This window comes from Delphinapterus leucas, chromosome 16 (assembly GCF_059928025.1).
Source record: "Delphinapterus leucas isolate spDelLeu-1000000601 "Yukka" chromosome 16, BTC_Dleu_Yukka2, whole genome shotgun sequence".
NCBI lineage: Eukaryota > Metazoa > Chordata > Mammalia > Artiodactyla > Monodontidae > Delphinapterus > Delphinapterus leucas.
The window spans coordinates 79,380,739-79,402,623 of record NC_143144.1 but is presented as its reverse complement, the minus strand read 5'-3'; the positions used below and the strand labels follow the sequence as shown (position 1 = coordinate 79,402,623).

General features: G+C 51.8%; 1 long non-coding RNA gene across 9 annotated transcripts in view; it reads left to right on the top strand.

Moving 5' to 3' along the window:
• Positions 1–20,470, top strand: part of LOC111172218 (uncharacterized) — a 131,718-nt gene extending 111,248 nt beyond the window's left edge. For 6 of the 9 annotated variants that reach the window (XR_016388199.1, XR_016388198.1, XR_016388196.1 and 3 more), the window contains one exon: positions 488–20,468. This is a non-coding gene — a long non-coding RNA (uncharacterized LOC111172218). Of the gene's footprint in view, positions 1–487 lie in introns of all 9 variants that reach the window. The other 3 variants (XR_016388202.1, XR_016388197.1, XR_016388200.1) reach the window with 3 other exon arrangements.
• Positions 20,471–21,885: the final 1,415 nt, after the last annotated feature.

The window sequence follows — 21,885 nt, the reverse complement described above, 5'->3', positions numbered from 1 at the left end:
TTGCTGTTGAATGACGGAGGGGATGGAGATGAGAGGAAGGGTTTGAGGGCTGTTTACCAGGTGGCATTACTAGGCGTTGGAGACTGGGCGTGGCAATGTGGTGGGCGGGTTGGGGAGGAGGGTGACATTTTATTTCTGTCTGGGGCAACTGGGGAGATGGCGGCGAGATGGGGCCCCCAAGGAGTGGCAGGTTTGGGGCCAGAAAGCTAAGATTCGCGCTGGATGTGTGGGTTCAGCACGTCTGTCTCTCTCCCCCAGAGGTCATGGTTGGGGAAGCAATTGTCAGAGCTCGGCTGGCCCCTGGGGCAGTCTTCCCAAGCCCCCGATTCCACCTTTGGACACACTGAGGCTGGCGGGAGAAGGGAACTGCTGGCTGAGGGCCAGCCAGGTGGAGATGCCCGTTGCCCCCGCCTCTGGGCACCCTCAATCACAAATGGGAACAAGAAGTCCTTCAAGGTTTCAGGTGTTTCCTTTCTTTGTTCCTTAGACTATTGTTCTGGACACACATCTGGAGACATCTGTCTTTCTACGCCAGGGCCTTTGTTATCAGAGCGGATTCATCTGACCCTACATCCCAAGGAGACAGAATCCTCAGAAGAACCTTGGTAACAGTGTCAAACGCCTGGGTCCTCAGCTCTCAATATGCATGTTAGAAGTAGCAGGAGTCTTTGGAGAAAAGCCTTTTTGTGGTCACATGAATTAGGAAAACTCTGGGTTCCACATGTTAATGGACTCTGGGCTGCAGGCCTTCTCAGGACCTTTAGTGGTGCCACGACAGTCTCTAAGAGGGGGCTCCTGTGTGCAGGGCCCCCCAAGGATACTGGACCAATGAACACGTTTTCCAGGGAGCATCCACCTCCATGTCCCAGACCTGGTGCTCTGGGGTCATGGTTCAGGGAACAATGGTCAGAGCTGGGCTAGCCTCTGGGTGGAGGTGAGGTCAAGCCCCTCATTTCTTCCTCAGACAGACTGAGGCCTGGAGAGGGAGGGGAATTGTCCGGCAGAGCCAGCAGGCAGACTCTGGGCTTAGGACCCCTGGGCAGGATCCCTTCTCCTGTGCAGTCTTTCTGCTTCCTGTGTTCCAATTTGCCTGGTCCCCAGAGGGGCCTGCTCTTTCATTTCAATGGACTCTTCTGGAAGGCATTTGGGAGGGTGACTGGGGGTTGGGTGTTGCCCCCGTCTGTGTCCAGGCCTCTGATGTGGACCTGTGTGAACGTGTCCTTCGCCACCCCCCGAGAGAGTTGTGTCTGAACCCGAGACAGACACTGGGCAGAAAGCAATTATGGCCCCGACATTCCGCATGGAGCCATTTGTGGGCCAGCGAGGCAGGAATGTGCCTGTCTGGGCGGCGGCCTCGGTAACGAGACCTCTGTGGGCCCAGAGACAAGGGCCGGCTTTGGCCTTGAGCGTCCCCGCTGGGCCCGCGCACAGCACCACGGTGGCCGCTGACGGCGACTGTGCTTGGCTGGGATGCAGCTGAGCATGGGCAGGGCGGGGCCAGGGCATCAGGAAACCCAGTTTATGTAACAGTTTCCTGGTGTGACTGTCCCGGAGGGAACTTCATGTCGCCAAGCACAAAACAGGTGCTTCCTTAGTTCATCCTGCGGATACTTATGGGGGGTGAGGGGTCGATTCCACACCAGACCTCGTGTGGACCCCTGGGGGCGGGGAGAGGGACGGTGTCTTAGTTTGGGTTCCCGGCATGAGAGACCGAGGTGAGGATTTGGGTGCCAATAAGCTTGCTGGGAGCTGATTCCCGGAAGCAGGATGGGGCAGGGGGGTGCGGGGAGTAGAACAGAAAAGGGGAAAAGCTAACCCTGGGTAGTGGAGGGCACAGCTGGGGCCATGATGCCCGATTCCACGGGGACCTGCAACCTGCAGGCTGGGGGCGGACTGTCCACAGGAAAGATGATGCAGGGCCAAGCCACCTGCTGGCTCCTCGCCCGCTGCCTGAGGTTCGCCCCTGGGGGTAACCCCACCTTCCTGGCTGTGTGCTCCGCCGTGCATGATGCAGGCTTGGGGCGGGCATTGTCGGGGCCAGGGCAGTGGGAGTAGCACCTGTCCCCAAGGCGCAGCAGGGTCAGAAGTGGACCCAGGGGTGCCTGCCATGTGCCACCTGTCTCCAGGGCGTGGCGAGGTAGATAGTTTTGGGCTGGGGGAAAGGAGAATGGAGTGAGCCCGACCCTCCCCGTCCCGCGCTCTTGCTTCCCTCCAGCTTCCCCTGCTGGCCATCATCACAGCGTACTAGCTTGGAAGAAAGAGCTGTAAAAGGGCCAGTTTTGGAAAATGTGGTCAGAGGGGCCTGGATCCCCACTATCCCTCTTCCGGAGCAGGAAGCCGGCTGTACCACCAGAACCTTCCTAAGCATGGTCTGAGTAATGACTTACCCACTGCCTCCAGATTCAGGAAGTCTTATCTGGCTTCCTGAAAAACCTTAAGTTAGAAAAGCAAGTTGGAATTTTTTTTCCGTAGAAACTGAATTAGTAATGCAATTTTTTTTTCACGTGGTCATGAAAATGTGAATGGAAATCCTGAAAACGAGCCCCACCAAGCCTGCTGAGATGGCTCTTAAAATCTGGGGGCTGCCCAGGTTAGCGGGAGGGTCTTTCTGCCTGTTTGGTGTATCTGGGATGTGCATCTGTGAGGTGTTCCCCGCCTTTGGGAAGGTGAGTTGCAGAGAAGCGTGTCCTCAGAGTCTGGTGAATTCTCCGCATGTCCCTGTGACTGCTCAGCACCTGGATGAGGGGTCCCTAGCGCTGAAGTTCTCCTCATTTTCAGCCTGTCACGCAGGGCCGCCTTCTGAATGGAGGAGCCCAGGCTGCCGGCTCGCAGTGCTCTGTGTCAAAACACTTCAAGTGGAAATGTGTGCTCATTCTGCCATCCAGTAGGATCCCACAGAGAGGCTCTGAGGCCTCCAGGTCTTCGGGATGGGTGGGGCTGGGGCCTCCAGCTACGGGCTGGGATCGGAGCTGCCCCCCGGGGACCCCTGACGGGCTGGGGCTGGGACTCAGTCAGGGGTATGGGGCAGTGTGATTATCAGAGGGCAGGCTTGTGGCAGGAGGGACGAGGCCAGGGTGGGGACAGCAGAGACAGGAACTTTGCCCACAATCCAGTTGGTTGGATTCCAGCCACCAGAGCCCTAGGCCAGAACCCAAGGTTGCTCCAGCAATACCCATCCAGCTTGGGTTAGGCCGGTGGTTAGCAGCTCAGATGGGGACCCACGAGACATAGGCGTCAGATTTTGAATGGCATGAGGATGGACAGCATCTATATTAGAAGCCAGAATTAGGATTAGAAAATGACCCCACTGGCTGACGAGACGGACAATCTTAGAAAAGGAAAAGATTCAGGAAAAAGGGGACGAGCCCTGTATCAGGTCCTGTTGTGAGTACAGGGTGGGGGCTGGAGACGTGGAAGGACTGGTACAGCAGCATAGATAGCTCATTCCTGGGGGGAGGGGCAGCTCTGCTCACCCACACCCTCCCCCAGGGCACCCCCCGGGCAAGCCCCATGTTTGAACACTGGCACTCACCCCTCCTGGGCCACAGCTGATTGGACCAGAAAGGAGACTTGATCCAAGGAGATCCAGTCTTTCGGCAAGATGAGCTCATCATCTTCGTTGCCCCCCAGAATTCTGGACTGGGACCGGAGACATTCATCAGTTGGATGGTAGCCCTGGAGCTCGGGCGGCCATGTTTGAGGGTTTGAGCAGGTGCAGAGAAAAGGGCTCTGGAGGAGAGGGAAGAATGAAGAGTCCGATGATCGGAGAGGAGCGGGGAGAAACCGTGCGGCCCCGGGCCGGGCTGGGGCGGGGCTGGAGAAGGCCATTGAGTTGTCCCAGCCAGCATCGGGTCACCATTTTCCATACCTGCACTTTCTGCCCTCAGTTCCTTGACATATTTTCAGACTTCTAGCTAAAGTCCACTTTTTGTGAGCTGATTTGAGTAGGCTTCAGTCCCCGGCATCTGAAACGCTCCCTGGGAGAGCCAGCGCCCTCATTGTCATAAGCAGGACAGAAGCCCGTGGGGGGAGGAGCCAGCTGGGCAGGGCCTGGGTGGGGGGAGGGGTGCTCCCGCAGCTCTGTGCGTGGCTGGGCCACGTTGGATCCCATCAGCTCATCTTGGGCACCACGCCACAGAAGGACAGAGCAAGATGGTGTCTGTTCATGGAGTGTGACCCTGGTGGCAAGGGCACCTGGACCCCTGGCATTGGAGAAATGGCCAAAGCGTCATACATTCTGCCTGGAATGAAGGAGACTTTGTGTGGGACAGAAGAAGCATCTCTGATGTTTGAAGTCTTGTTAGAGAAAAAGCAAAGACTGTTCTGAGCTCCCTGAGGCTGTTGGATTAGCTCCAAAGGTCAAGGGTCCACTTTTGGCCTGGTGTAGGGGAAACCTCCTCCTGAAACTGCCTGCCACAGGATGGGTGGACTTGGGCATAGGGAGCTCCCTGCTCCTGCAGCTGAAGGACCACTTGAATGGGTATTACAGGACATGCAAGAATGGAGCTGTTGGCCTGGACTGGATAACCATAAAGAACATCTTCACCCAGGACAAGAACAGCCTCTAGCCATGACCTTGAAGATGACCATGACCAATGGCCATGACCACAGAGAATATCTTTACTTGCAGGTAGGACCTAGTCCCAGGCCAGGAAAAACCCCAAACCATGACCTTGAAGGTGACCATGACCAATGATCATGACAATAGAGAACATCTTCTTTCCCTGGACAGCCCCAAGAATGACCGTGAACATGAGTGCGTTGCAGAATCTGATGGGCCCTGTGACCCGAGGGACAGGCAGGTGAGGCCTCTGGTCCGAACACCCTTGGTAAGGCTGGGGAGCTCCTCCCAGGGACGAGCTCGAGGAACCATAGCTGGTCATGACATAATTTGTGGGCTGTTGTCCTGCTGGGGCTGGGAGCGCCTGTGGCTGAGGGGGTTTGGAGGGATGGTGGAGGTGTGTTTGGAGTTGGGGAAGGAGCACAGGATGGGAGACGTAGTGACCTCTGGGGGTGAGAGCAGGGGAGGCCCCAGGAGGCCCACTCTGTATATGGGTTACACACTTTCTTCCTTTCTTTTCTTGGGCTCTGGGACCAACTTCTGGGTCAGGTGGCCAGTGGTCCCTAAGGGCCAACCTCAGCGTGCCCTCCACCTTCCCAGACAGCCAGGGAGGGCTTGAGCCGCAGGGGACCCCCTGAGCCCCTCCATCAAAGCTTGTCCCAGAGCTGTGCTCCTAGAGCAAATGTACCACTGTCCTCTGTCTTCTAACCAGAGAGGGAAAGGGAAACAGGCTGCTTGAGGAGCCGGGTTAAAGGCATCGTGTGTATCTCTGGGGAGATAATCACCCAGGGGAGCTTCCCAGTGATGGCAGAGCCAGGGAAGGAGCGAGAAGAGAGGGCAGTGGAGATTCTTGCCTGGGTCCTTCCCAGAAAGCGACTTGACCGGATTGGGGCTGTGGTCCTTTCTGGGGCAGCTGTAATCCGGCAGCTTTTCGTAATTATCCGTTAGTAATTACCCACTAAGACTTTGGTAAACAGCAGCCTGTTTAGCCATCCTTGAGGAATTAAATCATTACATTTATTGCTCTATCCACTCGCTATTAGCCTCCTAAGAGGCTTTTCCACCTCAGAACCAGGGTTTTCGTTTGATGAACTCCCGGGAGAACATTAAACGGGGGAGGCGCTGGGGGGTTGGGGGGATGTGCGGCCCCTGGCGGCTGCTGGAGGTAAGACGGCGGCGCCCATCCTTGGGTCTGTGCCACGCGCTCTCTGTGACTGGCACCCCTGACCATGGCAAATGTTCTTCAGTAAAGTAGAAGCTTCTTACACGGAGTGTATCTTAAGAAGCAAAGGGTCCAGTTGGAGGGGCTTGGAGACTTCTGGCACAGACACAGGCAGGCAGACAGGCTGGACCCCTCCTGGGATGGGACAGAGGTGTGTGGCTGGGTGGTCCACGGTCAATGTCTGCAAGGCCAGCAGGACCGACTGAGGTTCTGGTTTCTCTTAGACTGTGCGGTGAGGTCGGCTGCTTGGATGAAGGTCAGATGAGGGTCAAGGACATGCCTTCAGCGAGGATCTGCCCTGCTTTTCCCTTTTGCCAAGGTTGCCCTTTCCTTTCTGGACCTTTCAAGGACAGCCCTAGGCCATGACCGTGAAGATGAGCCCCCTGCAGAATCTGATGGCCCCCGACCCATGGGGGAGGCCTGTGGTCCAGAGGCCCTTGGCAGGGATGGAGCGCTCCTCCCAGGGGTCACCTTGAGAAACGATACGTAGTTGGTCATGACGTCTTTGGCTGCACAACGTTTGCCATCTGGGCGGTATCTGTCACCTGGGGATTTGGAGGGAATGATGGTGTGGGGTGTTTGTGCTCTGAGCCACCTCTGAAGCCCCCTGAGGTGGGCCTCAGGGGCAGGGGGTGCTGCACAGAGGGGACACAAGCCAGCTCCCAGGGCTCACCGTCTGGGGAGGACTGTGACTGGCGTCTTTCTCTGAGGGCTTCACGTGTTGTCAGGGGTGAGGCATTGCCCTGTCACACGGTAGATGGGCAGCTGGCATCCAGGGAGCCCTGACAGAGGTCACGAGGGGACATACTCTTGGGTACCTCCTGTGTGCCAGGCACTGGTCCAAACGAGAGATGCGTAACTGCAAGGAAGCCTAGACCCACCATTGCTGTCACACAGAGGCTGGTCTAGAAGAGGGGACTGTAATAGATCTGGAAACATGACCAAGACCAGCACGGACTCCAGACGTGGCCCTTCAGTCCAGGGAGATCAAATATTCAGGCCTAATTCTCTAGCTTGTTCTGTAGACTCTGAAGCCATTATACATGAAGTGAAATGAGAGGAAATGAATGAGTGGGATCAGTGTAAATCCATTTGAAAGAAGCCATTATAAGAGTTCATTCTGGAAATCCTTCTGAAGCTGACCTTCCCCATCTTCTTTTTTAACAACCAAGAAACCCTTGGCGTAAAGTGGCGGAACATTGCAAGACCTCAAACTGGATCGCCAGATTCGTCAACAGATTTTTAAATATGTAAATTAATTTGCATCAAGGACTTAATAGGTAGAAAAACAGAATGATTTCCATTTTTGTATAAATTACCTTCATTGCTAAGTTCTATGAAATGGGGATTGTATCAGAAAATTGGGGTTAGTGGCTTTGCCTTCAGAGTAGGGGCTTTTAAACCTGGTTTATATCAGTGAGTAGTGAGATATTAAAACAAAATGCCATTCCCCCAGATCTACAGAATCCCAAACCTCTGGGGGCCCCAAATCACATCACCCTGCCAGGTGTCTTCTGGAGAGCTGGAGCACAGGCAGAAAGACTCCATGAAGGGGCCAGTGATGGAAAAACACTTGAGCCCAAGGGTTGCTTGCTGACTCTAGAGGGGGCTGCCTTTGGGGGTCCTTTTGGTCCAGCCCCAGCCCTCTTTTCCTTTCTGCCCCCCAGCTCCTCCCCGACCCTGTTCTGGCTCTTTTTTTTTTTACATCTTTATTGGAGTATAATTGCTTTACAATGGTGTGTTAGTTTCTGCTTCATAACAAAGTGAATCAGTCACACACACACATATATTCCCATATCCCTACCCCGTCTCCCTCCCTCCCACCCTCCCTATCCCACCCCTCTAGGTGGTCACAAAGCACCGGGCTGATCTCCCTGGGCTATGCGGCTGCTTCCCACTAGCTATCTATTTTACGTTTGGTAGTGTGTATATGTCCATGCCACTCTCTCGCTTTGTCACAGCTTACCCTTCCCCCTCCCCATATCCTCAAGTCCATTCTCTAGTAGGTCTGTGTCTTTATTCCCATCTTACTCCTGGGTTCTTCATGACATTTTTTTTTCTTAGATTCCATATATATGTGTTAGCATACGGTATTTGTCTTTCTCTTTCTGACTTACTTCACTCTGTATGACAGACTCTAGGTCCATCCACCTCACTACAAATAACTCAATTTCGTTTCTTTTTATGGCTGAGTAATATTCCATTGTATATATGTGCCACATCTTCTTTATCCATTCATCGTTGATGGACATTTAGGTTGCCTCCATGTCCTGGCTATTGTAAATAGAGCTGCAATGAACATTTTGGTACATGACTCTTCTTGAATTATGGTTTTCTCAGGGTGTATGCCCAGTAGTGGGATTGCTGGGTCGTATGGTAGTTCTATTTGTAGTTTTTTAAGGAACCTCCATACTGTTCTCCATAGTGGTTGTACCAATTCACATTCCCACCAGCAGTGCAAGAGTGTTCCCTTTTCTCCGCACCCTTCTGGCTCTGTCTTGCCTCCCCCTTGGGCTACTCTGTGTCCCAGGCCGGGACACCCTTGTTCTTTGGGGGGAGCACCCTCCAGACAAGCCCACATGGATGGGTCCTCCAGGCTAACCGTGCTGTGTTGTTGAGCTGAAAGTCTTCCTCTCCATCAGGTGAAGAAGGGGAGGAAGCCTACTGCCCTGGCCTGGTTACAAAGCTGCTCAGGTGACCAACGCGTCTCTAGGTGCAGTGCACCTCTCTGAGCATCTGTGCATTTAATAGGTCGAATCCTCCCGGAAGCAGGAAGGCAGTTCTTCCCACAGGGCAGCAGGAAGGCCTCTGGTTTGAAACTTGCTCATCGATCACGTTCAGCCCCGTCTTGGACTCCTTGCCTGCCCTCTGCCCCCACCCCGTGAGGACCTTCCACTGGGTCAGAGCCTGTGCTAAGCTTTGGTGGAGCATTGGGGGCAAGGTTTACCATGGACCCCGCAGGAGGGAGTGAGGCAGGTGGGGATCAGGTGGCGTGTACTGGCTCTGGATGAAGAGCCAATAGGGTGGAGTGTCCACTTCCTGGAGCTGGGATGGCAGCCCAGGGTGGTCCCCACCAGGGGCCCTGGGGGAGGGCGGGCTCCAGGGTGGTGCTCACCCCAGGACATGTGTTTAAAGCGCCCCACCACTATCTGTGGGAAAGGGCCGAGGAGGCAGGAGACCTGCCTCTGGCCTCAGCGTAGCTCTGGAGCTGACCAGCTGCAGCTGTGGCAAGTCATTTAATTGGCTCCATCTTACAGTGACTGAGTGCCCACTGTGGGTGGGCTGGCCAGTTGCTCAGGATCCACAGGTGAAGGTATGTGGTTCCTGGAATCCCAGGCACATGGGGTAAGCAGACAGATGCTGAGATATGGGCTGACAATAAAGGCATTTAAAAAGCTGCATAGGGACCCACAGAGGGGGAGACAGCCATGCTGTGGGTGGGGTAGGTCAGGGGAGTAATGTGAGGAATAGAGAAGACTTCATGGAGGAGGTAACATTTGAATTAGGCTTTGTAGGTTAAGTAGGAGCTCGCTGTGGGAGAAAGAATGACAAGTAGAGGGAAGATCACAAAGACGTGGGCCCAAGAGAGCCAGTCACATTCAGGAAAACTACAGAGAGTATGATATGCCTGGGCTTTGGGTTCAGTACCCTTTTCAGCCTGGCTGCAGCACTATGATTCCACCCTGTGGTGCGCTTGCCCTGTTGATGTGGTAGTTGACTTATGAGATGGCCTCCAGTGATCCTCGTCTCCAGGTATTCAAGCCTTTGCGTGGCCATTTTGTCATTGAACAGGGCTGACCTGTGTGACCACTAGAACACTGCTGAAGTGATTGTGTGTGACTGAACACTGAGGCTGGGTCATAAAAGCACTGTAGCTTCTGCCTTGATCTCTTGGATTGCAGGCCCTGGGAAGGCAGCCACCATGCTGTGAGGACGTTCAGGCAGCCCTGTGGGGAGGCCCATGTGCTAAGGAACTGAGGACTCCCACCAGCAGGCAGCATCAACTTGCCAGCCATGTGAGTGGGCCGCTTGGAAGTGGACCTTCCAGCCCCAGCCATGCCTTTAGAAGACTGTAGCCCTGGCTGACATCTGCCTGCAGTCCTATGAGAGACCTCTAGACAGGACTGTCCAGCCAAGCTGCTCCTGAATTCCTGACCACAGAGCCTGTGAGAGGTGATAAATAATTACTGCTGTTTTAACCCATGAAGCTTTGGGCTGATTTGTTATGCGGCACTAGATAACAAATACAGCTGGTTATTGTGGTAGGCAGCTTCCAAGACGGCTGCCAACGATCCCAGCCTCCCGGTCATTCATGCCATCATGTAATGCCCTCTGCTTTAGTGTGGACTGGACATGGTGACTTGCTTCTAATGAAAGAATAAGGCACATCTGATGGGGTGTCACTTGGAGATTACGTTACAAAAGTCTCTGGCTTCCATTATGGGTGACACTTGCTCTTTTGCTGGTTCTGAGGGAAGCCAGCTGCCATGTTGTGAGCTGTCCTATGGAGGGGTCCACATAGCCAAGAACTGAGAGATGTCTCCAGCCAACAGCCAGTGAGGAACTGAGGCCATGAATCCAACACCTTGTGATAAATGGAACCTTGGCAGCAGCCGTGTCGGTGAGCTGACAGTTGAACCTTGAAATGACTGCAGCCCCAGCAGACGCCTCGGATCCAGCCCTGTGAGAGGCCCTGAACAAGAGGACTCAGACAAGCTGCCCCTGGGATCCAAGTGCACAGAAACCATGAGGTAGAAAATGCTTGTTGTTTTAGAGCTGCTGAGCGTGGGGTCATTTGTTACACAGCAATAGATTATTAATACATTTACGAGGAATGGTGCCAACCTCACCTGTCCTGTCCCTAGGGGAGCTGCTTGGCTGTGGTCTAGACTTGGGTCTCAGCCTACTGAACCACTCGAACCTTGGTCAGTCAGGGGCCCAAAGCAGGTAGGGGGAGCACTGAGGGGCTGAGAATATGGGGGGGGCATCCTAATACCTGCCGATTTCTGGAAAACCAAGTCAGCCTCCATAAGACCATAGGAGATGAATAAGTATGTGGGTGAGACATAGGTTCAAGGCCAGGTTCTATCCTCCTGTACCTGTGTGATGTTTAGCAATGTTACAAGTCCTCCGGGAGCTCTGGCTCCCAAGTTGCCCTGCTGGAGCAGAGGGGGGGCCATGCAGTGATCCAACTGCCCAGTTAGCACCAACCAGAGAGCCAACATGAGGACTGAGCAACAGGATCTCCAGAAGGGAGCTTGGCCCTGGAACATGGTAGGTGCTTGATACAAGACTGACCCTGTAGCTGTCAGGATTCTTGGCGTACTGTCTTCGGTCCAACCACCGATGTCACGAAGTCCTCACAGTGCCCTCCTGATGCCCAGATCTAGGAGGACTTGGGGAGGATGCCGGCTCTTCAAAGACGAAGAGGTCTCAGCTGTGTAATCACCACCACTTTGCTTGGGGCCCTCCCCGAGGAACATACTCCCGGATCCATCACCCCCTTGCTCCGGTGAGTCTGAGCCTGGGCTTTGCATGCTGTCCTGCATGGAATACCAATGCCTCTGTTCAGCTCCCCAGAAGTCCCTGCTCTCCTCCCCTGTGGGCGCCGAGGGTCTCTGCCTGGCTTGGTGTTTATTTCTTGCAGTATGAAGCGATGATTTAATTCTTGCCTGAGATATCATTCAGCCCCAGTTCATGCTGAAGTGAAATATATTTCAGCACCCACCGATTTCCATATAGATAAAAAAAGGAAAAAAAAAAGAGGAGAAAGGAAACAACCTCAACCAGCATCTTCACACGCTATGCATTTGAAACGTGCTTCTTGAAGATGGATTGCTCCGTTAGGCTGCTAAGAGGTTTTTCTTGACTTGTCAACAGTTTTATCCCCCTACAAACATTCTTGGCTATAAATTATTCATTGCCCAGTTAGCGGTTGAAAAAAAATGCCTGGAGCTGAGGCACTTTCTTAATTCTCCCTCTGCTCTTCAGATCCAAGTTGTTTTTTCCCCTCCCATTGCTGGAAAAGTAGAAGTAACTGGAATTCTCCTGGCTTGGAGGTTCAGGCTGGATGCAGTGAGAGAGTCGTGTTGAACCCAGAGTGAGCTTGGCTGGGGGTTGGGGGGAGGCAGTCATTTATAGTCTGGGGAAAGGCAGGACACTGGGGTTATCAAATATATGTTGAGATAGGAAATAGGTGTGTTTGGGGCTTTCTTTTTGTTCTGTTGGCAGGAACTCCAGGGTTTCAAAAAAGCAGAGGGGAGACGATTCTATCCTAGAGCCATTTCGGAGTCCACAGCTGGAAAGGATCTGAGGCTTCCTCTGTTTATCTGATTCCACTCTCTGGGGCCCCGCTCTGCCAGGAGAGAGCACCCCCTTGTCTTTCTCCATCGTGCCCACCCTCTCCTCTCCTGTCCTGCGCACCCCTGGACCACCTCCCTCACCCCCAGCTGACTTCCTTCTCCAGCGCGGATTCTCAGACCCCCCCACCGTCTCTGTGTCCCCATGGGAGGTGGATAGAAGTGGTGGGTGGGATTAGGCTTCAGAATTTGGGGCCCGTGTTAGCTGCAGCAAAGCCCTGTGGGCTGGGTGGCTTAAGACAACAGAAATCCGGTCTCTTAGTTTCTTAATTCTCCCTCTGCTTTTCAGATCCAAGTTGTTTTCTCCCTGCTGTTGAAAAAGTAGAAATAACTAGAAGTCTCTTGACTTGGCGGTTCATGCTGGAGCCCAGTGACAGAGTTGTGTTGAGTCCTAGAGGCTAGGATTCAGCAGGGCTGTACTGCCTCGAGACTCTGGGTAGGATCCTCCTTCCTTGCCTTCTCCCTGCAGCTTCAATCTCCATCGTCACGTGGCATTCTCCCTGTGTGTCTCTGTGTTCAATCTGATCCTCTTATAAGGACGCCAATCATATTGGATGAAGGGCCTACCCCGGTGCTCATCTTAACTTCACTAGGACCATCTGCAAAGACCCTATTTCCAAATAAGGTCACCTCCACAGGTACCAAGGGTTGGGACTCCACCATATCTTTTGGGGGGACATGATTCAATTCATGACAGAGTCAGAGGAGGGAAGAGCCCCCAGTGACCAGGCTGCTGAGCAGAGCATCAGAGGCATCAGAAGGCTGAAGATCTCCCATCCTGCTGAGACCTCAGCCTCCCCAGCAACACTCTTGCACCAGAGTCCCCTTCTCTGCCCCTGGCTCTGCAGAGGTGCCAGGCTTTGCTGTGGGCCTGAAAAACTGTCCTTTCACAGCTGTGTAGAGAGAAAAATCAGGCTAACTGCAGGACTGCTGCACCTCTAATGGGACCCGGACCTCCCCGGGAGAGCGGCTGTCTTAGACCTTGTCCGGTGGCCTGGTCTGAGGGCACCATGTCCACCTGCCGTCAGCAGCAGGAGATGTGGCCTGAGTGTCCCCCTGCTCTAAGATTTCACCTTGACTCCCAAGTCCTCCCCGCTCCCCACATTCTCCCCAGGCAGTGGGGGCTTTGCCAGGGCAACATTTCTGGGTGGGCTCTCGGAAGATCTCTGAGCTCTGCTGCTCATCCAGAGAGAACTGGCAGTGGCAGCTAAACGGTCCGCTGTGCCAGTGCCCTGCTGGGTGAAGCAGGTTCATGTGCGGAGTGATGATGGCACTGTTGCTGTGTCTTGGGTTGGACATTGGATTATTTTCCTCCAACCCGACCAAGAGTTTTGGCTTTCAGAGAAGATCTCCAGAAGCTGGGTTTATAAACACCAGTGGGTATCGGATTTAGTCAAGGGTATCCAGCGCCTGGCATCCATCACCTCTCACCAGCCCTGCTGTGGCTACTAAGTTCGGTTCCATAACCCAGACAGCAGACAAAAGAGGCAGGGGCCCGATGGTCCCTATCCATTTCATTAGATGTGGTTGTTACTTCCTGGGTCACTCACCTTTGGTTGAACTTAAGTTTGTCAGACTAAGCAGCCTTTAATTGGAGACCCTGGGGCTCCTTGGAACCCAGGCCACCTCTAAGCATGGGATCGAGTCTGGAGTGTAGGAAACAAAATTTGTCACCCCAAAATGTGTCTGGCATGTAGATTATTTCACGCTGAAAATTATCAAGGCCCAAAAGACTCAGGAAGAAACTTTGAACTACCCCCCAATCGCCTGAAAAATTTAGATAGAGGGCCTATTACAGGAATAGAGCTATCACCAGACGTCTGCCGAGAATACAAGCTAGGTGTGGTAGGGGAACTTTTAGAGATCAGAGTCTACTCTGTGTCCCATTGTCTCTGCAGGGCCCCAGCAAACATTTATTTACTAAACATGAGCTTTTCCATCTGCAGGTGAATTGCCTTTCTCCCCTTCGAAGTCCCAAGCCACCACTCCCAACACCCTCTGCCCTCTTTAGCTGAAGGTGACATTTAAAGTCAGGACTTTGCCATTTTGGTGGCTTATTCAGTTTTCCTGGGTCTCTCCCATGTATATACGTTATTAAACTTTTGTTTGATTTTCTCCTATTAAACTTTCTCATGTCAATTTATTTCTTAGACCTGCCAGAATAACCTAGAAGGGTAGAGAAAAATTTCTTCCTCCCCAACAGGAGCAAAGGCAGCCGAAGGAAAGGACAGGAGAGTGGTGTGAGCCCCTGGCCCACAGCTGAGGAAGAAAGGAAGTAGGTCCCAAGCACCCTCACATACACTATTTTACTTAATCCTTACAATAGTACACCCATTGCACAGATGAGGAGACTGAGGGTCAGAGAGGCCAAATGACCTGCCTAGTAAGTGACAGAATCTAATGGACCTGAGGTTCCTGAATGAGACAATTTCTTCTTCAGGCAGGTAGTTTCACATCCCTCTGATCACACTGTGATGGGTGGTGACGTAGTCCAAAGGATCTTTGGGAAAATGAGGTTCTTTCCCAGGGCTGGGATCTGACCAGAAGCCTTTGGAGCTGAGTACTGGCTTCTCCCAGGCTGTCTGGGAAGCTGCACTTGTATCACATCTGGGTGTGGCCCATATTGATGGTGGAGCTGCAAAACCCAGGATGGGCAGCCCCACCTGTGGGGCACTTGATAGGGAATTACTCAGAGGAAGAAGATACAGCAGGTCTCTGAGGGAACAGTTGCTCTCCTGGGAGCATCCAGTGGAAATTCTTTTCCATTCAAAGTTAGAGTCAAATAAGAGAAGGTCTTTAGAAATGAGGGTTTTTCAGGGAGCACTTGAAACCATTTCGTAGAAATCCGGACTGTTTTAAAGAGAAACAGGAGTGGCAAGATGTCCAAAAATTAATTTTTAAAATTAATTCCATCATCTTTTCAATTGTCCAAGTCATTTAGTTTTGTTTTTATTGCATTATTTTCTTTCTTAAGACTGGATTCTTTGAAATAATACTGCGATGAATATGGAGGTCCTTCACTTTTTGTATTCCTTTTTTATTAACAATTTTGTTGAGATGCAATTCACCTATCATATAGTTCATCCATTTAAAGTGCACAGCTCTAACACAGGGAGCTCTACTCAGTACTCTGTATTAGCCTAAATGGGAAAAGAATCTGAAAAAGAACGAATATATGTATATGTATAATTGAATCACTTTGCTGCACATCTGAAACGAACGCAACATTGTAAGTCGACTATAGGCCAATAAAATGTTTTTAAAAATAAAAAAATAAAGTGCACAGCTCAATGGTTTTTAGTATATCCCCGAATTGTGATTCCACCACCACAATCAATTTTAGAGCCTTACATGTATACAATGGAATATTACTCAGCCGCAAAAAGAAACGAAATTGAGTTATTTGTAGTGAGGTGGATGGACCTAGAGTCTGTCATCCAGAGTGAAGTAAGTCAGGAAGAGAAAAACAAATACCGTATGCTAACACACACACACACACACACACACACACACACACACATAAAGGTTCGGATGAACCTAGGGGCAGGACAGGAATAAAGACGCAGACGTAGAGAATGGACTTGAGGAAAGGGAGGGTGGGGAAGGGGAAGCTGGGACGAGGTGAGAGAGTAGCATGGGCTGTCTCTTTCCCCGTTCTCTCTGGTGAACTATCTACCTTGGGTTTGGCTTATTGTTCTTAATTAAGAGAGGCTGTTGTTTTCAAGAGTGCCCTTAGGAATGAACTTCCTCACATTCTGTTTTAAATAAAGTCATTTCCTTTGGGAGCACTTCAGAGAGCTTTCTTTTCTCATGGATTGAATCTCCCCTGTGCAAACCCTCTGAGCTCTAGTTCTGGGTGCCCCTGGCCTCCTCAGCTTCCCTCTTCTTGGAAACTGTGCCCCATGAGCAAGCTGTGGTCCGGCGGTTGGGGGCCCAGTCCTCTGGGCCTGCCCGGCCTGAGGTACAGCCTCTGTCCCGTGACAGTGGCCGGGAGGAAGGTTGTCCTGACCTCTCAGTCACACTCACCAGGAATTTAGCCTTCTCGACTTGGAGTTGGGGGGAATGAGAAATGCTGGTGGCCTGTCCCTCCTGGTGAGATATGTAAGCCTTTATTCGGATTTGAAGGGTGAGGGAGCCCCGACTTCTTGGCCACACCCACGTGGAGGGAGAGAGCAGCTCGTGGCTGAAATGCCACAAACTCTTGCTGTTCTTACTGAGTTTTAGTAGATTTTGTTGAGTAGATGTTTCTTTGTTTGTCATATGCCCTTAGGACAGTTCCCAGAGACTTTAAATGGTTGTTCTTTTTTTTTTTTAAATAGTTTTTGCCAGCTTTGCTGGTTCCATGGAGTTACTCTCTCAGTCATCCCAGAAGTGGAAACTGTGTTGTTTTATTTTAATAATGAAGGCATCTTTATATTATGAATTTATCTCCAAACACAGCCTTGATGGTATAAGTTTTGACAAGTCATGTTCTAATTTTCTGTTGTATTTATAATTCATTTTCTGAACACAAAAGGAAGACTATTTTAGTTTTCAGATGGGCTGTCTGTCTATCTATCTATCTATCTATCTACCTACTTTTGGTTTTCAGGATTCCAGCGTTCCAGTCTAGCTTTTGTTGGATTTTGTGGTTTGGAGAATGGCTTGTACAATTTCTGCTCTTTGTAATTTAGAGGAGTTATCTTTTTGGACAAGTAAGTATAAGTTTTTGCAAATGCTCCATCAATATACGTTTGAGAAAAAGGTATATTCTCTCCTTGTGAGGCACAAAAGTCAGCATCTATCTATTAATTTAACCTTATTAATTATATCGTTTTGCTACTCTAGGTGTATGATAGACAATACTCCAGCAGATAGATATGGGATAGAAGGAGAAAAGAAATTGCAAAGCAAATGTGTAAAGCAATTTTACTTAGCTCATGGTGATTTCATAGGAAATTCTACTTGATGCATTTTCCCCAGAAGCTTATGCAGGTAGCACAGAGTACAGATTCATAAAACTTTTGGCTTAGGAGGGACCCTGGAGGTTTTCCAGTTCCTTCTTCCTTGTTTTATAAATGAGGAAAATGACTTGCCCAAGGTCACACAGATGGCAAGCTGAGACTGCGAACTAAATTCAGGTCCTTGGATTCTGGTAGGACATAAAGTCTGTGTTTTTGCCGTGCTTCTGGTGTGTTGTATTTTGTTTCAGTTTTCATTGTTATCTCTGAGAGAGTTGGTGCCTTAAGAGTGGGTAGAGATACATTTCTTATTTTAAAGGTCTTATACATTTATTCGTAGGTACTTTACAATTTGCAAAGCACACTTTTATATGCCTCATCTAATTTAATCTTCACAGTCAAGCGATGTTTAAGGCAGCACTGTTGCCCCAGTCCTGTAGGTGAAGAAATGGAGGCTTAGTGCCTGGCAGCCCACGTCAGCCCCAGGTCTTCTGCCCCTGAGGCCATGCTCTCATTTGCCGGGCCCTGGAGTCCCGTCCCACCTTGGCCAGAGCCAATGTTCAGACTCTTTCATTTCCTGCGTGTTTCTTAGGGGGTAAAATTGTCCTACATCCTGTAGGACTTTTCCTTCCTCCATTGGAACAGTGCCTCGGACAGCTGGCTAGGTTTTGCGAATACGGTGATCAGTCTGGGAAATTATTATTTTTTAAACTATCACTGTAGCCTCTGCACCTGGTATCAGCAGGTTATAATAGGCTGAGTGTGCGCTTGAAGCATACCTCTGCTATCTTCTGGGACAATCTTAGTTCATTCGCACCGATGCTTTCCTTCCTCTGCAGGAGCAATTAAGCAGCCCCATCTCGGCTGCACTCTCCCACCCAAAGCTGCGGCTTAGCCAGCCCTTCCCGTCCTCACCTGGAAGTGTGGACCCACCTGTGGAGTGATCAGAGGCTCCTAACAGCCTCTCCACAAAAGTTGGGGACGGGGAAGGCGGTCAGGTGGTCATCCAGGTCTCTCCAAGTCCTGGTCGTCTCTGAGTTTACGATGAAGCCCTTGTTGTCCTGGAAGGCACAGTTCTGTTTTAGGAATTATCTTACGAATTAATCTTGTTTGCTGCACTCAGAATCACTCCTTCAGACTTCTTGGCACTCACCTCACGTGGAACCTGAGAATGGCTTTCTTTCCCACTGTCTGGCATTTTTCTCATCAATAACACGTTTTTGTCTACCACGTGCCAGGCACTGCCCCTCCCTCTTCAGGTCTGGGTAGACATCCCCCAAGAGTCCCCAGGGCCTCAGGTCGGCACCTGCTCTCAGAGGTGACGTTTGCTCATTCCCTCTTGTCTTTCTGTTTAGCCCCGAATGGGGTGGGGGTGGAGCAGGGCCTCCCGTTGGTTCATCAGCAGAGAAAACACAGGGGACATTGGAGCTGGTCCCGGTGGGGAGGGAGCAGGCAGGCTGTCCCAAGCCCTCCATGGTGCCAACAGGAGGAGCCTCTTGGAAGAGCCCAGTCAAATGAAGGACACGTGGCTGGTGTCTGCTCTGCTGGGGATTCTGAGGGGCGCTTCTCAGAACACCAACCTCCCCTCTACCTGGGCCATGTGAGAGCTTGTGTAGGCTTTCATGTTGCAATTTTAACTGAACGGAGACACTTCCCAGGAGAAGGTGGTCTCTGAGAAAGCCAATGTGCTTTGTCTGCAGTGGACAACACAATTCCAAAGCAGAGAATAATTTTCTAGGCCTTTAAAGAACTGGAACTCAATCTGATTTTTACCTCTGCGTCACCCATTGCTGATCTCTGTGGACCTCAGTTTCCTAATCTTTAAAATGGGCCGAGGGCTTCCCTGGTGACGCAGTGGTTAAGAATCCACCTGCCAATGCAGGGGACACGGGTTTGAGCCCTGGTCCGGGAAGACCCCACATGCCGTGGAGCGACTAAGCCCGTGCGCCACAGCTACTGAGCCTGTGCTCTAGAGCCCGCAAGCCACTACTACTGAGTCCACGTGCCACAACTACTGAAACCCGTGTGCCTAGAGCCCGTGCTCCGCAACAAGAGAAGCCACCGCAATGAGAAGCCCACGCATTGCAACGAAGAGTAACCCCCATTTGCTGCAACTAGAGAAAGCCTGCACGCAGCAACGAAGACCCAATAAATAAAATAAATAAATTAAAAATAAATAAATTAAAAGAAAAAAAATCAGAGTCTTTTCTATTAAAATAAATAAATAAATAAATAAAATGGGCTAATCAACCCACCTTTAGTGAGAATCACATGACGCATCTGGAAACGCTCCGCATGGGTGTGCTGGGCCCGGCCCCTCTGCCGAGTCCTGGCGGTGGCTTTTCTGTTTCTCCCACACATGGCTGAGAATGTGTGAGGCCTTTGGATACCCGGATCATTTCCCAGTAAGGCTCCACCTGGCACATTCTTACCTAAGAGACTTGCTATGAAACCTGGAGGGGACTGAGTCTGGCAGTCTGAGTCCCAGAAAGGAGGCTGAATTTTTTACTGTCACAGCCCGCGTATTAGATGATGACTTGTGTAATTTTCTCAAGATATAAGCCCCGTTTTACAAAGCGAAGCCGTGTGTGTGCCCTGAGGGGACGGCTGGGCCATAGCTGCCGCCCTGCCCCAGCCCCTGCAGCTCACAGGACAGGCCCTCTCCTGCTCCTGGCTGGGTCCTCTGGAGGGGGTTCCTCGCTGCGGTCCTCGCCCCTGAGCCCTCGCTCTTCGGGGCCGATTCTGGACTCCAGCACGTTATTGATGTCGGCCCTTCGTGCTACTTTTGTGCGTGGTAGCCGGTCACCCTGCTGGAGGATGCCCTGGTGGAATGTTGCCACCTCAGCAGGCAATTTGAACTGGGCAGAGTGGTTTTGGAAAGTGAGTTCATATCCATGGTGTTTAGGAAACCAACCTGGAAAGGGCTGAAGGGGTAGAGAGGTCTGTGTGAGGCCCTCGGAGAGGGGACTGCCACTTGTCTGTCCCTCAGCCTCAGGACCTGCCACTCCCCTGCGATGGCCGGGTCTCCATTCTCTCCTCCCATCCCCACCTACTCTCCCCCGTTCAGGCTGCGTCTCCACACCTGGACCCCCGCTGTGCCATCTCCTGCTCCATCTCTCCCAGCTGTCGCGGGCACAGCCCTAATGACACCTCCCTCCCTTCCCCAGGAAACAGGGCAGAGTCCGAGTTCCTCTGCCTGTGTTCCAGGCTCACACTCGGCCACGGTGCCTTTCCCATCTTGTCTCGCACAGCTTTCCCTCATGTCTGGGAGAGCCCCACTGAAGGGAAAGTCTTGGTCTTTGGTGCCCAGGGGAGCAGGATTGAGGTGGCTGGTGCCTCGGTGACAGAGAAGCCACCAGAGGGCCAGGGCTGACCACCAGGATTTTCACCTCCCTGGTGAGGCACACATTGTCTTTCCCACCTGGGTGTCCCCTGGCAGGCTCCACTCGGCTTTGCTCTGAGAAGAGACCCACGTGGGGGTCACATGGGAGGATTCCAGCTCTGTCACTCATGCTCTGAGCCTTTAAGCAAGTCACCTACATCTCTATTTCCTCATCTGTAAAATGGGCCTGATAATAATGCCCATCTCACAGTCGTAAGGGTGAGATTGGATCATTGTTAAAGGCATTTGCCTCGTTGCCTGTTCACGTAAGTCCTCAATGAAAGATGGCTGTTCTACCAGTGGTAGTGTTCTTATGCCCATTAACCTCTGACCCCTTGCTGGCATCTGATCCCCTAGAAAGGAGCCCCAGGCACCTTTGCTGCTGAGCATCTTGCGTCTGCTCAGGGAAGGAGAGGTTCAGGGTCTCCCTGGCCCGGCAGGCTGAGCCCGGGGGAAGCTGCCCAGCTGTTCCAACTGCGGGATGACAAGGCGGAGACACCAAGCCTCCGAGGTTGCAGGCAGAGAGTCCCCTGATCTGGGCTCCGGCCTGGAAGGGCTTCCGGAGTTAGCCAATAGGATCTAGATTGGAAAAGAGGAAGGTGATGGTGCAGGTGATGGGGTGGAAGGGGCGACTCCCTGTAGCCCTCCGTCTCTGTGTCCTTGATCTTGTGAGGCACACGGGACGCAGCTTCCATCACTGGGGACAAACTGCTGACAGGCCTTTCGAGGGACGAAAACCCAGTGATTTCTGACTTGCATGTGAATAGAGATGGGAACACGTTCGGCCCCCATGGAGCCCCAGGACACGCCCTCTTCCCCCCGCCAACCTCGAACCCCCTGCTTTCTGGAAGGGAAGCTGGGCCAGGCAGGGCCCGAACCAGATCTGTGGTCGTCAGTACGTGGCCCGAGGACCAGCTGGGTCATGGGCTGCTAATGACCAGGTAAGCTGAGAGATTGAGAGCAGGCGTTTAGGAACATGACAGGCATTTGGACGAGTAATTATCCACTGAACCCAATAATATAATATATGATAAAATATAATTAAAAAGTTGGCTTACATTTTGTATGTCATTTTTCTAGAAATTTATTTTTTATTGTATTGTGCAAAGTATCAGTTGGTAAGGGGCTGGAAATTAGAAACCAAAAACACAGTGGCTCGGTACCGTATATGTTTTAAGTGCTAGGAGCAGGGCTCCCTGGAATGCTCCCAGGGCTGACATTTCAGGTCGCTTCAAGGGGCTGGTGCTGTGGCCTGCAGCGACCCTGAGACTCTGGTTCCTGGGAAGGAGCTCCATGGGAAGAAGGACTGATTGGATGGCTGGGCCCGGAGCCTGGCTCTGAGGCTTGACCCTGAGCTCACTCACCAGGCCTGGGATGTGGACCATTTATGTCCTTTTGTTGCACCTGGAGGATCCTGGTTT